Genomic DNA, 15,226 nt, shown 5'->3' with positions numbered 1-15,226 from the left:
CTGGGGGAGAGGGGTCACTGAGGGATGGTGTGGGGGAGCTGGATTAACGTCAGTGGGGATACAGTCAGTGACAGTGTGCTGGGGAGAGGGGTCACTGAGGGATGGTGTGGGGGAGCTGGATTAACGTCAGTGGGGATACAGTCAGTGACGGTGCTGGGAGAGAGCGGTCACTGAGGGATGGTGTGTGAGAGCTGGATTAACGTCAGTGGGGATACAGTCAGTGATGGTGCTGGGGGAGAGGGGTCACTGAGGGATGGTATGGGGGAGCTGGATTAACGTCAGTGGGGATACAGTCAGTGAAGGTGCTGGGGAGAGGGGTCACTGAGGGATGGTGTGGGGGAGCTGGATTAACGTCAGTGGGGATACAGTCAGTGACGGCGCTGGGGGGAGAGGGGTCACTGAGGGATGGTGTGGGGGATCTGGATTAACATCAGTGGGGATACAGTCAGTGACGGTGCTGGGGGAGAGGGGTCACAGGGATGGTGTGGGGGAGCTGGATTAACGTCAGTGGGGATACAGTTAGTGACGGCGCTGGGGGAGAGGGGTCACTGAGGGATGGTGTGGGGGAGCTGGATTAACGTCAGTGGGGATACAGTCTGACAGTGCTGGGGAGAGGGGTCACTGAGGGATGGTGTGGAGGAGCTGGATTAACGTCAGTGGGGATACAGTCAGTGACAGGGTGCTGGGGGAGAGGGGTCATTGAGGGATGGTGTGTGAGAGCTGGATTAACGTCAGTGGGGATACAGTCAGTGACAGTGTGCTGGGGGAGAGGAGACAGTGAGGAACAGTGTGGGGGAGCTGGATTAACGTCAGTGGGGATAGAGTCAGTGACAGTGTGCTGGGGGATAGGGGTCACTGAGGGATGGTGTGGGGGAGCTGGATTAACGTCAGTGGGGATACAGTCAGTGACAGGGTGCTGGGGGAGAGGGGTCACTGAGGGATAGTGTGGGGGAGCTAGATTAACGTCAGTGGGGATACAGTGAGTGAAGGTGCTGGGGAGAGGGGTCACTGAGGGATGGTGTGGGGGAGCTGGATTAACGTCAGTGGGGATACAGTCAGTGACGGTGCTGGGGGAGAGGGGTCACTGAGGGATGGTGTGGGGGAGCTGGATTAACGTCAGTGGGGATACAGTCAGTGACAGTGTGCTGGGGAGAGGGGTCACTGAGGAATGGTGTGGGGGAGCTGGATTAACGTCAGTGGGGATACAGTCAGTGACAGGGTGCTGGGGGAGAGGGGTCACTGAGGGATGGTGTGGGGGAGCTGGATTAACGTCAGCGGGGATACAGTCAGTGACGGTGCTGGGGGAGAGGGGTCACTGAGGGATGGTGTGTGAGAGCTGGATTAACGTCAGTGGGGATACAGTCAGTGATGGTACTGGGGGAGAGGGGTCACTGAGGGATGGTGTGGGGGAGCTGGATTAACGTCAGTGGGGATACAGTCAGTGACAGTGTGCTGGGGGAGAGGGTTCACTGAGGGATGGTGTGGGGGAGCTGGATTAATGTCAGTGGGGATACAGTCAGTGACGACGCTGGGGGGAGAGGGGTCACTGAGGGATGGTGTGGGGGAGCTGGATTAACGTCAGTGGGGATACAGTCAGTGACGGTGGTGGGGGAGAGGGGTCACAGGGATGGTGTGGGGGAGCTGGATTAACGTCAGTGGGGATACAGTCAGTGACAGTGTGCTGGGGGAGAGGGGTCACTGAGGGATAGTGTGGGGGAGCTGGATTAACGTCAGTGGGGATACAGTCAGTGACAGGGTGCTGGGGGAGAGGGGTCACTGAGGGACAGTGTGGGGGAACTGGATTAACGTCAGTGGGGATACAGTCAGTGACAGGGTGCTGGGGGGAGAGGGGTCACTGAGGGATAGTGTGGGGGAGCTGGATTAACGTCAGTGGGGATACAGTCAGTGACAGGGTGCTGGGGGAGAGGGGTCACTGAGGGACAGTGTGGGGGATCTGGATTAACGTCAGTGGGGATACAGTCAGTGACAGGGTGCTGGGGAGAGAGGGGTCACTGAGGGATGGTGTGGGGGAGCTGGATTAACGTCAGTGGCGATACAGTCAGTGACAGTGTGCTGGGGGAGAGGGGTCACTGAGGGATGGTGTGAGGGAGCTGGATTAACGTCAGTGGGGATACAGTTAGTGACGGTGCTGGGGAGAGGGGTCACTGAGGGATGGTGTGTGAGAGCTGGATTAACGTCAGTGGGGATACAGTCAGTGACAGTGTGCTGGGGGAGAGGAGACAGTGAGGAACAGTGTGGGGGAGCTGGATTAACGTCAGTGGGGATAGAGTCAGTGACAGTGTGCTGGGGGATAGGGGTCACTGAGGGATGGTGTGGGGGAGCTGGATTAACGTCAGTGGGGATACAGTCAGTGACAGGGTGCTGGGGGAGAGGGGTCACTGAGGGATAGTGTGGGGGAGCTGGATTAACGTCAGTGGGGATACAGTCAGTGAAGGTGCTGGGGAGAGGGGTCACTGAGGGATGGTGTGGGGGAGCTGGATTAACGTCAGTGGGGATACAGTCAGTGACGGTGCTGGGGGAGAGGGGTCACTGAGGGATGGTGTGGGGGAGCTGGATTAACGTCAGTGGGGATACAGTCAGTGACAGTGTGCTGGGGGAGAGGGGTCACTGAGGGATGGTGTGGGGGAGCTGGATTAACGTCAGCGGGGATACAGTCAGTGACAGTGTGCTGGGGGAGAGGGGTCACTGAGGGATGGTGTGGGGGAGCTGGATTAATGTCAGTGGGGATACAGTCAGTGACGGCGCTGGGGGGAGAGGGGTCACTGAGGGATGGTGTGGGGGAGCTGGATTAACGTCAGTGGGGATACAGTCAGTGACGGTGGTGGGGGAGAGGGGTCACAGGGATGGTGTGGGGGAGCTGGATTAACGTCAGTGGGGATACAGTCAGTGACAGTGTGCTGGGGGAGAGGGGTCACTGAGGGATAGTGTGGGGGAGCTGGATTAACGTCAGTGGGGATACAGTCAGTGACAGGGTGCTGGGGGAGAGGGGTCACTGAGGGACAGTGTGGGGGAACTGGATTAACGTCAGTGGGGATACAGTCAGTGACAGGGTGCTGGGGGGAGAGGGGTCACTGAGGGATAGTGTGGGGGAGCTGGATTAACGTCAGTGGGGATACAGTCAGTGACAGGGTGCTGGGGGAGAGGGGTCACTGAGGGACAGTGTGGGGGAACTGGATTAACGTCAGTGGGGATACAGTCAGTGACAGGGTGCTGGGGAGAGAGGGGTCACTGAGGGATGGAGTGGGGGAGCTGGATTAACGTCAGTGGCGATACAGTCAGTGACAGTGTGCTGGGGGAGAGGGGTCACTGAGGGATGGTGTGAGGGAGCTGGATTAACGTCAGTGGGGATACAGTTAGTGACGGTGCTGGGGAGAGGGGTCACTGAGGGATGGTGTGGGGGAGCTGGATTAACGTCAGTGGGGATACAGTCAGTGACGGCGCTGGGGGATAGGGGTCACTGAGGGATGGTGTGGGGGAGCTGGATTAACGTCAGTGGGGATACAGTCAGTGACAGTGCTGGGGAGAGGGGTCATTGAGGGTTGGTGTGTGAGAGCTGGATTAACGTCAGTGGGGATACAGTCAGTGACGGTGCTGGGGGGAGAGGGGTCACTGAGGGATGGTGTGGGGGAGCTGGATTAACGTCAGTGGCGATACAGTCAGTGACTGGGTGCTGGGGGAGAGGGGTCACTGAGGGACGGTGTGGGGGAGCTGGATTAACGTCAGTGGGGATACAGTCAGTGACAGGGTGCTGGGGGAGAGGGGTCACTGAGGGACAGTGTGGGGGAACTGGATTAACGTCAGTGGGGATACAGTCAGTGACAGGGTGCTGGGGGGAGAGGGGTCACTGAGGGATAGTGTGGGGGAGCTGGATTAACGTCAGTGGGGATACAGTCAGTGACAGGGTGCTGGGGGAGAGGGGTCACTGAGGGACAGTGTGGGGGAACTGGATTAACGTCAGTGGGGATACAGTCAGTGACAGGGTGCTGGGGAGAGAGGGGTCACTGAGGGATGGAGTGGGGGAGCTGGATTAACGTCAGTGGCGATACAGTCAGTGACAGTGTGCTGGGGGAGAGGGGTCACTGAGGGATGGTGTGAGGGAGCTGGATTAACGTCAGTGGGGATACAGTTAGTGACGGTGCTGGGGAGAGGGGTCACTGAGGGATGGTGTGGGGGAGCTGGATTAACGTCAGTGGGGATACAGTCAGTGACGGCGCTGGGGGATAGGGGTCACTGAGGGATGGTGTGGGGGAGCTGGATTAACGTCAGTGGGGATACAGTCAGTGACAGTGCTGGGGAGAGGGGTCATTGAGGGTTGGTGTGTGAGAGCTGGATTAACGTCAGTGGGGATACAGTCAGTGACGGTGCTGGGGGGAGAGGGGTCACTGAGGGATGGTGTGGGGGAGCTGGATTAACGTCAGTGGCGATACAGTCAGTGACTGGGTGCTGGGGGAGAGGGGTCACTGAGGGACGGTGTGGGGGAGCTGGATTAACGTCAGTGGGGATACAGTCAGTGACAGTGTGCCGGGGGAGAGGAGACAGTGAGGAACAGTGTGGGGGAGCTGGATTAACGTCAGTGGGGATACAGTCAGTGACAGTGTGCTGGGGGATAGGGGTCACTGAGGGATGGTGTGGGGGAGCTGGATTAACGTCAGTGGGGATACAGTCAGTGACAGGGTGCTGGGGGAGAGGGGTCACTGAGGGATGGTGTGGGGGAGCTGGATTAACGTCAGTGGGGATACAGTCAGTGACAGTGTGCTGGGGAGAGGGGTCACTGAGGGATGGTGTGGGGGAGCTGGATTAACGTCAGTGGGGATACAGTCAGTGACGGTGCTGGGAGAGAGCGGTCACTGAGGGATGGTGTGTGAGAGCTGGATTAACGTCAGTGGGGATACAGTCAGTGATGGTGCTGGGGGAGAGGGGTCACTGAGGGATGGTATGGGGGAGCTGGATTAACGTCAGTGGGGATACAGTCAGTGAAGGTGCTGGGGAGAGGGGTCACTGAGGGATGGTGTGGGGGAGCTGGATTAACGTCAGTGGGGATACAGTCAGTGACGGCGCTGGGGGGAGAGGGGTCACTGAGGGATGGTGTGGGGGATCTGGATTAACATCAGTGGGGATACAGTCAGTGACGGTGCTGGGGGAGAGGGGTCACAGGGATGGTGTGGGGGAGCTGGATTAACGTCAGTGGGGATACAGTTAGTGACGGCGCTGGGGGAGAGGGGTCACTGAGGGATGGTGTGGGGGAGCTGGATTAACGTCAGTGGGGATACAGTCTGACAGTGCTGGGGAGAGGGGTCACTGAGGGATGGTGTGGAGGAGCTGGATTAACGTCAGTGGGGATACAGTCAGTGACAGGGTGCTGGGGGAGAGGGGTCATTGAGGGATGGTGTGTGAGAGCTGGATTAACGTCAGTGGGGATACAGTCAGTGACAGTGTGCTGGGGGAGAGGAGACAGTGAGGAACAGTGTGGGGGAGCTGGATTAACGTCAGTGGGGATAGAGTCAGTGACAGTGTGCTGGGGGATAGGGGTCACTGAGGGATGGTGTGGGGGAGCTGGATTAACGTCAGTGGGGATACAGTCAGTGACAGGGTGCTGGGGGAGAGGGGTCACTGAGGGATAGTGTGGGGGAGCTAGATTAACGTCAGTGGGGATACAGTGAGTGAAGGTGCTGGGGAGAGGGGTCACTGAGGGATGGTGTGGGGGAGCTGGATTAACGTCAGTGGGGATACAGTCAGTGACGGTGCTGGGGGAGAGGGGTCACTGAGGGATGGTGTGGGGGAGCTGGATTAACGTCAGTGGGGATACAGTCAGTGACAGTGTGCTGGGGAGAGGGGTCACTGAGGAATGGTGTGGGGGAGCTGGATTAACGTCAGTGGGGATACAGTCAGTGACAGGGTGCTGGGGGAGAGGGGTCACTGAGGGATGGTGTGGGGGAGCTGGATTAACGTCAGCGGGGATACAGTCAGTGACGGTGCTGGGGGAGAGGGGTCACTGAGGGATGGTGTGTGAGAGCTGGATTAACGTCAGTGGGGATACAGTCAGTGATGGTACTGGGGGAGAGGGGTCACTGAGGGATGGTGTGGGGGAGCTGGATTAACGTCAGTGGGGATACAGTCAGTGACAGTGTGCTGGGGGAGAGGGTTCACTGAGGGATGGTGTGGGGGAGCTGGATTAATGTCAGTGGGGATACAGTCAGTGACGACGCTGGGGGGAGAGGGGTCACTGAGGGATGGTGTGGGGGAGCTGGATTAACGTCAGTGGGGATACAGTCAGTGACGGTGGTGGGGGAGAGGGGTCACAGGGATGGTGTGGGGGAGCTGGATTAACGTCAGTGGGGATACAGTCAGTGACAGTGTGCTGGGGGAGAGGGGTCACTGAGGGATAGTGTGGGGGAGCTGGATTAACGTCAGTGGGGATACAGTCAGTGACAGGGTGCTGGGGGAGAGGGGTCACTGAGGGACAGTGTGGGGGAACTGGATTAACGTCAGTGGGGATACAGTCAGTGACAGGGTGCTGGGGGGAGAGGGGTCACTGAGGGATAGTGTGGGGGAGCTGGATTAACGTCAGTGGGGATACAGTCAGTGACAGGGTGCTGGGGGAGAGGGGTCACTGAGGGACAGTGTGGGGGATCTGGATTAACGTCAGTGGGGATACAGTCAGTGACAGGGTGCTGGGGAGAGAGGGGTCACTGAGGGATGGTGTGGGGGAGCTGGATTAACGTCAGTGGCGATACAGTCAGTGACAGTGTGCTGGGGGAGAGGGGTCACTGAGGGATGGTGTGAGGGAGCTGGATTAACGTCAGTGGGGATACAGTTAGTGACGGTGCTGGGGAGAGGGGTCACTGAGGGATGGTGTGTGAGAGCTGGATTAACGTCAGTGGGGATACAGTCAGTGACAGTGTGCTGGGGGAGAGGAGACAGTGAGGAACAGTGTGGGGGAGCTGGATTAACGTCAGTGGGGATAGAGTCAGTGACAGTGTGCTGGGGGATAGGGGTCACTGAGGGATGGTGTGGGGGAGCTGGATTAACGTCAGTGGGGATACAGTCAGTGACAGGGTGCTGGGGGAGAGGGGTCACTGAGGGATAGTGTGGGGGAGCTGGATTAACGTCAGTGGGGATACAGTCAGTGAAGGTGCTGGGGAGAGGGGTCACTGAGGGATGGTGTGGGGGAGCTGGATTAACGTCAGTGGGGATACAGTCAGTGACGGTGCTGGGGGAGAGGGGTCACTGAGGGATGGTGTGGGGGAGCTGGATTAACGTCAGTGGGGATACAGTCAGTGACAGTGTGCTGGGGGAGAGGGGTCACTGAGGGATGGTGTGGGGGAGCTGGATTAACGTCAGCGGGGATACAGTCAGTGACAGTGTGCTGGGGGAGAGGGGTCACTGAGGGATGGTGTGGGGGAGCTGGATTAATGTCAGTGGGGATACAGTCAGTGACGGCGCTGGGGGGAGAGGGGTCACTGAGGGATGGTGTGGGGGAGCTGGATTAACGTCAGTGGGGATACAGTCAGTGACGGTGGTGGGGGAGAGGGGTCACAGGGATGGTGTGGGGGAGCTGGATTAACGTCAGTGGGGATACAGTCAGTGACAGTGTGCTGGGGGAGAGGGGTCACTGAGGGATAGTGTGGGGGAGCTGGATTAACGTCAGTGGGGATACAGTCAGTGACAGGGTGCTGGGGGAGAGGGGTCACTGAGGGACAGTGTGGGGGAACTGGATTAACGTCAGTGGGGATACAGTCAGTGACAGGGTGCTGGGGGGAGAGGGGTCACTGAGGGATAGTGTGGGGGAGCTGGATTAACGTCAGTGGGGATACAGTCAGTGACAGGGTGCTGGGGGAGAGGGGTCACTGAGGGACAGTGTGGGGGAACTGGATTAACGTCAGTGGGGATACAGTCAGTGACAGGGTGCTGGGGAGAGAGGGGTCACTGAGGGATGGAGTGGGGGAGCTGGATTAACGTCAGTGGCGATACAGTCAGTGACAGTGTGCTGGGGGAGAGGGGTCACTGAGGGATGGTGTGAGGGAGCTGGATTAACGTCAGTGGGGATACAGTTAGTGACGGTGCTGGGGAGAGGGGTCACTGAGGGATGGTGTGGGGGAGCTGGATTAACGTCAGTGGGGATACAGTCAGTGACGGCGCTGGGGGATAGGGGTCACTGAGGGATGGTGTGGGGGAGCTGGATTAACGTCAGTGGGGATACAGTCAGTGACAGTGCTGGGGAGAGGGGTCATTGAGGGTTGGTGTGTGAGAGCTGGATTAACGTCAGTGGGGATACAGTCAGTGACGGTGCTGGGGGGAGAGGGGTCACTGAGGGATGGTGTGGGGGAGCTGGATTAACGTCAGTGGCGATACAGTCAGTGACAGTGTGCTGGGGGAGAGGGGTCACTGAGGGATGGTGTGAGGGAGCTGGATTAACGTCAGTGGGGATACAGTTAGTGACGGTGCTGGGGAGAGGGCTCACTGAGGGATGGTGTGGGGGAGCTGGATTAACGTCAGTGGCGATACAGTCAGTGACGGTGCTGGGGGAGAGGGGTCACTGAGGGATGGTGTGGGGGAGCTGGATTAACGTCAATGGGGAAACAGTCAGTGACAGTGTGCTGGGGGAGAGGGGTCACTGAGGGATGGTGTGGGGGAGCTGGATTAACGTCAGTGGGGATACAGTCAGTGACGCAGCTGGGGGAGAGGGGTCACTGAGGGATGGTGTGGGGGAGCTGGATTAACGTCAGTGGGGATACAGTCAGTGACTGGGTGCTGGGGGAGAGGGGTCACTGAGGGACGGTGTGGGGGAGCTGGATTAACGTCAGTGGGGATACAGTCAGTGACAGTGTGCTGGGGGAGAGGAGACAGTGAGGAACAGTGTGGGGGAGCTGGATTAACGTCAGTGGGGATACAGTCAGTGACAGTGTGCTGGGGGATAGGGGTCACTGAGGGATGGTGTGGGGGAGCTGGATTAACGTCAGTGGGGATACAGTCAGTGACAGGGTGCTGGGGGAGAGGGGTCACTGAGGGATGGTGTGGGGGAGCTGGATTAACGTCAGTGGGGATACAGTCAGTGACAGTGTGCTGGGGGAGAGGGGTCACTGAGGAATGGTGTGGGGGAGCTGGATTAACGTCAGTGGGGATACAGTCAGTGACGGTGCTGGGGGAGAGCGGTCACTGAGGGATGGTGTGTGAGAGCTGGATTAACGTCAGTGGGGATACAGTCAGTGATGGTGCTGGGGGAGAGGGGTCACTGAGGGATGGTGTGGGGGAGCTGGATTAACGTCAGTGGGGATACAGTCAGTGAAGGTGCTGGGGAGAGGGGTCACTGAGGGATGGTGTGGGGGAGCTGGATTAACGTCAGTGGGGATACAGTCAGTGACGGCGCTGGGGGGAGAGGGGTCACTGAGGGATGGTGTGGGGGAGCTGGATTAACGTCAGTGGGGATACAGTCAGTGACGGTGCTGGGGGAGAGGGGTCACAGGGATGGTGTGGGGGAGCTGGATTAACGTCAGTGGGGATACAGTCAGTGACGGCGCTGGGGGAGAGGGGTCACTGAGGGATGGTGTGGGGGAGCTGGATTAACGTCAGTGGGGATACAGTCTGACAGTGCTGGGGAGAGGGGTCACTGAGGGATGGTGTGGAGGAGCTGGATTAACGTCAGTGGGGATACAGTCAGTGACAGGGTGCTGGGGGAGAGGGGTCATTGAGGGATGGTGTGTGAGAGCTGGATTAACGTCAGTGGGGATACAGTCAGTGACAGTGTGCTGGGGGAGAGGAGACAGTGAGGAACAGTGTGGGGGAGCTGGATTAACGTCAGTGGGGATAGAGTCAGTGACAGTGTGCTGGGGGATAGGGGTCACTGAGGGATGGTGTGGGGGAGCTGGATTAACGTCAGTGGGGATACAGTCAGTGACAGGGTGCTGGGGGAGAGGGGTCACTGAGGGATAGTGTGGGGGAGCTGGATTAACGTCAGTGGGGATACAGTCAGTGAAGGTGCTGGGGAGAGGGGTCACTGAGGGATGGTGTGGGGGAGCTGGATTAACGTCAGTGGGGATACAGTCAGTGACGGTGCTGGGGGAGAGGGGTCACTGAGGGATGGTGTGGGGGAGCTGGATTAACGTCAGTGGGGATACAGTCAGTGACAGTGTGCTGGGGGAGAGGGGTCACTGAGGGATGGTGTGGGGGAGCTGGATTAACGTCAGTGGGGATACAGTCAGTGACAGTGTGCTGGGGGAGAGGGGTCACTGAGGGATGGTGTGGGGGAGCTGGATTAACGTCAGCGGGGTTACAGTCAGTGACAGTGTGCTGGGGGAGAGGGGTCACTGAGGGATGGTGTGGGGGAGCTGGATTAATGTAAGTGGGGATACAGTCAGTGACGGCGCTGGGGGGAGAGGGGTCACTGAGGGATGGTGTGGGGGAGCTGGATTAACGTCAGTGGGGATACAGTCAGTGACGGTGGTGGGGGAGAGGGGTCACAGGGATGGTGTGGGGGAGCTGGATTAACGTCAGTGGGGATACAGTCAGTGACAGGGTGCTGGGGGAGAGGGGTCACTGAGGGACAGTGTGGGGGAACTGGATTAACGTCAGTGGGGATACAGTCAGTGACAGGGTGCTGGGGGGAGAGGGGTCACTGAGGGATAGTGTGGGGGAGCTGGATTAACGTCAGTGGGGATACAGTCAGTGACAGGGTGCTGGGGAGAGAGGGGTCACTGAGGGATGGTGTGGGGGAGCTGGATTAACGTCAGTGGCGATACAGTCAGTGACAGTGTGCTGGGGGAGAGGGGTCACTGAGGGATAGTGTGGGGGAACTGGATTAACGTCAGTGGGGATACAGTCAGTGACAGGGTGCTGGGGAGAGAGGGGTCACTGAGGGATGGTGTGGGGGAGCTGGATTAACGTCAGTGGCGATACAGTCAGTGACAGTGTGCTGGGGGAGAGGGGTCACTGAGGGATGGTGTGAGGGAGCTGGATTAACGTCAGTGGGGATACAGTTAGTGACGGTGCTGGGGAGAGGGGTCACTGAGGGATGGTGTGGGGGAGCTGGATTAACGTCAGTGGGGATACAGTCAGTGACGGCGCTGGGGGATAGGGGTCACTGAGGGATGGTGTGGGGGAGCTGGATTAACGTCAGTGGGGATACAGTCAGTGACAGTGCTGGGGAGAGGGGTCACTGAGGGATGGTGTGGAGGAGCTGGATTAACGTCAGTGGGGATACAGTCAGTGACAGGGTGCTGGGGGAGAGGGGTCATTGAGGGTTGGTGTGTGAGAGCTGGATTAACGTCAGTGGGGATACAGTCAGTGACGGTGCTGGGGGGAGAGGGGTCACTGAGGGATGGTGTGGGGGAGCTGGATTAACGTCAGTGGCGATACAGTCAGTGACGGTGCTGGGGGAGAGGGGTCACTGAGGGATGGTGTGGGGGAGCTGGATTAACGTCAGTGGGGATACAGTCAGTGACAGTGTGCTGGGGGAGAGGGGTCACTGAGGGATGGTGTGGGGGAGCTGGATTAACGTCAGTGGGGATACAGTCAGTGACGCAGCTGGGGGAGAGGGGTCACTGAGGGATGGTGTTGGGGAGCTGGATTAACGTCAGTGGGGATACAGTCAGTGACTGGGTGCTGGGGGAGAGGGGTCACTGAGGGACGGTGTGGGGGAGCTGGATTAACGTCAGTGGGGATACAGTCAGTGACAGTGTGCCGGGGGAGAGGAGACAGTGAGGAACAGTGTGGGGGAGCTGGATTAACGTCAGTGGGGATACAGTCAGTGACAGTGTGCTGGGGGATAGGGGTCACTGAGGGATGGTGTGGGGGAGCTGGATTAACGTCAGTGGGGATACAGTCAGTGACAGGGTGCTGGGGGAGAGGGGTCACTGAGGGATGGTGTGGGGGAGCTGGATTAACGTCAGTGGGGATACAGTCAGTGACAGTGTGCTGGGGAGAGGGGTCACTGAGGGATGGTGTGGGGGAGCTGGATTAACGTCAGTGGGGATACAGTCAGTGACGGTGCTCGGGGAGAGCGGTCACTGAGGGATGGTGTGTGAGAGCTGGATTAACGTCAGTGGGGATACAGTCAGTGATGGTGCTGGGGGAGAGGGGTCACTGAGGGATGGTGTGGGGGAGCTGGATTAACGTCAGTGGGGATACAGTCAGTGAAGGTGCTGGGGAGAGGGGTCACTGAGGGATGGTGTGGGGGAGCTGGATTAACGTCAGTGGGGATACAGTCAGTGACGGCGCTGGGGGGAGAGGGGTCACTGAGGGATGGTGTGGGGGATCTGGATTAACATCAGTGGGGATACAGTCAGTGACGGTGCTGGGGGAGAGGGGTCACAGGGATGGTGTGGGGGAGCTGGATTAACGTCAGTGGGGATACAGACAGTGACGGCGCTGGGGGAGAGGGGTCACTGAGGGATGGTGTGGGGGAGCTGGATTAACGTCAGTGGGGATACAGTCTGACAGTGCTGGGGAGAGGGGTCACTGAGGGATGGTGTGGAGGAGCTGGATTAACGTCAGTGGGGATACAGTCAGTGACAGGGTGCTGGGGGAGAGGGGTCATTGAGGGATGGTGTGTGAGAGCTGGATTAACGTCAGTGGGGATACAGTCAGTGACAGTGTGCTGGGGGAGAGGAGACAGTGAGGAACAGTGTGGGGGAGCTGGATTAACGTCAGTGGGGATAGAGTCAGTGACAGTGTGCTGGGGGAGAGGGGTCACTGAGGGATGGTGTGGGGGAGCTGGATTAACGTCAGTGGGGATACAGTCAGTGACAGGGTGCTGGGGGAGAGGGGTCACTGAGGGATAGTGTGGGGGAGCTAGATTAACGTCAGTGGGGATACAGTGAGTGAAGGTGCTGGGGAGAGGGGTCACTGAGGGATGGTGTGGGGGAGCTGGATTAACGTCAGTGGGGATACAGTCAGTGACGGTGCTGGGGGAGAGGGGTCACTGAGGGTTGGTGTGGGGGAGCTGGATTAACGTCAGTGGGGATACAGTCAGTGACAGTGTGCTGGGGGAGAGGGGTCACTGAGGAATGGTGTGGGGGAGCTGGATTAACGTCAGTGGGGATACAGTCAGTGACAGGGTGCTGGGGGAGAGGGGTCACTGAGGGATGGTGTGGGGGAGCTGGATTAACGTCAGCGGGGATACAGTCAGTGACGGTGCTGGGGGAGAGGGGTCACTGAGGGATGGTGTGTGAGAGCTGGATTAACGTCAGTGGGGATACAGTCAGTGATGGTGCTGGGGGAGAGGGGTCACTGAGGGATGGTGTGGGGGAGCTGGATTAACGTCAGTGGGGATACAGTCAGTGACAGTGTGCTGGGGGAGAGGGTTCACTGAGGGATGGTGTGGGGGAGCTGGATTAATGTCAGTGGGGATACAGTCAGTGACGACGCTGGGGGGAGAGGGGTCACTGAGGGATGGTGTGGGGGAGCTGGATTAACGTCAGTGGGGATACAGTCAGTGACGGTGGTGGGGGAGAGGGGTCACAGGGATGGTGTGGGGGAGCTGGATTAACGTCAGTGGGGATACAGTCAGTGACAGTGTGCTGGGGGAGAGGGGTCACTGAGGGATAGTGTGGGGGAGCTGGATTAACGTCAGTGGGGATACAGTCAGTGACAGGGTGCTGGGGGAGAGGGGTCACTGAGGGACAGTGTGGGGGAACTGGATTAACGTCAGTGGGGATACAGTCAGTGACAGGGTGCTGGGGGGAGAGGGGTCACTGAGGGATAGTGTGGGGGAGCTGGATTAACGTCAGTGGGGATACAGTCAGTGACAGGGTGCTGGGGGAGAGGGGTCACTGAGGGACAGTGTGGGGGATCTGGATTAACGTCAGTGGGGATACAGTCAGTGACAGGGTGCTGGGGAGAGAGGGGTCACTGAGGGATGGTGTGGGGGAGCTGGATTAACGTCAGTGGCGATACAGTCAGTGACAGTGTGCTGGGGGAGAGGGGTCACTGAGGGATGGTGTGAGGGAGCTGGATTAACGTCAGTGGGGATACAGTTAGTGACGGTGCTGGGGAGAGGGGTCACTGAGGGATGGTGTGGGGGAGCTGGATTAACGTCAGTGGGGATACAGTCAGTGACGGCGCTGGGGGATAGGGGTCACTGAGGGATGGTGTGGGGGAGCTGGATTAACGTCAGTGGGGATACAGTCAGTGACAGTGCTGGGGAGAGGGGTCACTGAGGGATGGTGTGGAGGAGCTGGATTAACGTCAGTGGGGATACAGTCAGTGACAGGGTGCTGGGGGAGAGGGGTCATTGAGGGTTGGTGTGTGAGAGCTGGATTAACGTCAGTGGGGATACAGTCAGTGACGGTGCTGGGGGGAGAGGGGTCACTGAGGGATGGTGTGGGGGAGCTGGATTAACGTCAGTGGCGATACAGTCAGTGACGGTGCTGGGGGAGAGGGGTCACTGAGGGATGGTGTGGGGGAGCTGGATTAACGTCAGTGGGGATACAGTCAGTGACAGTGTGCTGGGGGAGAGGGGTCACTGAGGGATGGTGTGGGGGAGCTGGATTAACGTCAGTGGGGATACAGTCAGTGACGCAGCTGGGGGAGAGGGGTCACTGAGGGATGGTGTGGGGGAGCTGGATTAACGTCAGTGGGGATACAGTCAGTGACTGGGTGCTGGGGGAGAGGGGTCACTGAGGGACGGTGTGGGGGAGCTGGATTAACGTCAGTGGGGATACAGTCAGTGACAGTGTGCTGGGGGAGAGGAGACAGTGAGGAACAGTGTGGGGGAGCTGGATTAACGTCAGTGGGGATACAGTCAGTGACAGTGTGCTGGGGGATAGGGGTCACTGAGGGATGGTGTGGGGGAGCTGGATTAACGTCAGTGGGGATACAGTCAGTGACAGGGTGCTGGGGGAGAGGGGTCACTGAGGGATGGTGTGGGGGAGCTAGATTAACGTCAGTGGGGATACAGTCAGTGACAGTGTGCTGGGGGAGAGGGGTCACTGAGGGATGGTGTGGGGGAGCTGGATTAACGTCAGTGGGGATACAGTCAGTGACGGTGCTGGGGGAGAGCGGTCACTGAGGGATGGTGTTTGAGAGCTGGATTAACGTCAGTGGGGATACAGTCAGTGATGGTGCTGGGGGAGAGGGGTCACTGAGGGATGGTGTGGGGGAGCTGGATTAACGTCAGTGGGGATACAGTCAGTGAAGGTGCTGGGGAGAGGGGTCACTGAGGGATGGTGTGGGGGAGCTGGATTAACGTCAGTGGGGAAACAGTCAGTGA

The 15,226-nt window shown here is 58.9% G+C and overlaps 1 protein-coding gene across 4 annotated transcripts in view; it reads right to left on the bottom strand.

Annotated features, from left to right (window-relative positions):
* Positions 1 to 15,226, bottom strand: part of mto1 (mitochondrial tRNA translation optimization 1) — a 97,785-nt gene that overhangs the window by 61,140 nt on the left and 21,419 nt on the right. The window lies entirely within an intron of this gene.

The sequence above is a fragment of the Mobula birostris genome, chromosome 11 (genome assembly GCF_030028105.1).
Source record: "Mobula birostris isolate sMobBir1 chromosome 11, sMobBir1.hap1, whole genome shotgun sequence".
NCBI lineage: Eukaryota > Metazoa > Chordata > Chondrichthyes > Myliobatiformes > Myliobatidae > Mobula > Mobula birostris.
Note: the sequence above shows the minus strand (reverse complement) of the source record. Positions and strands in the feature narration are given on the sequence as shown.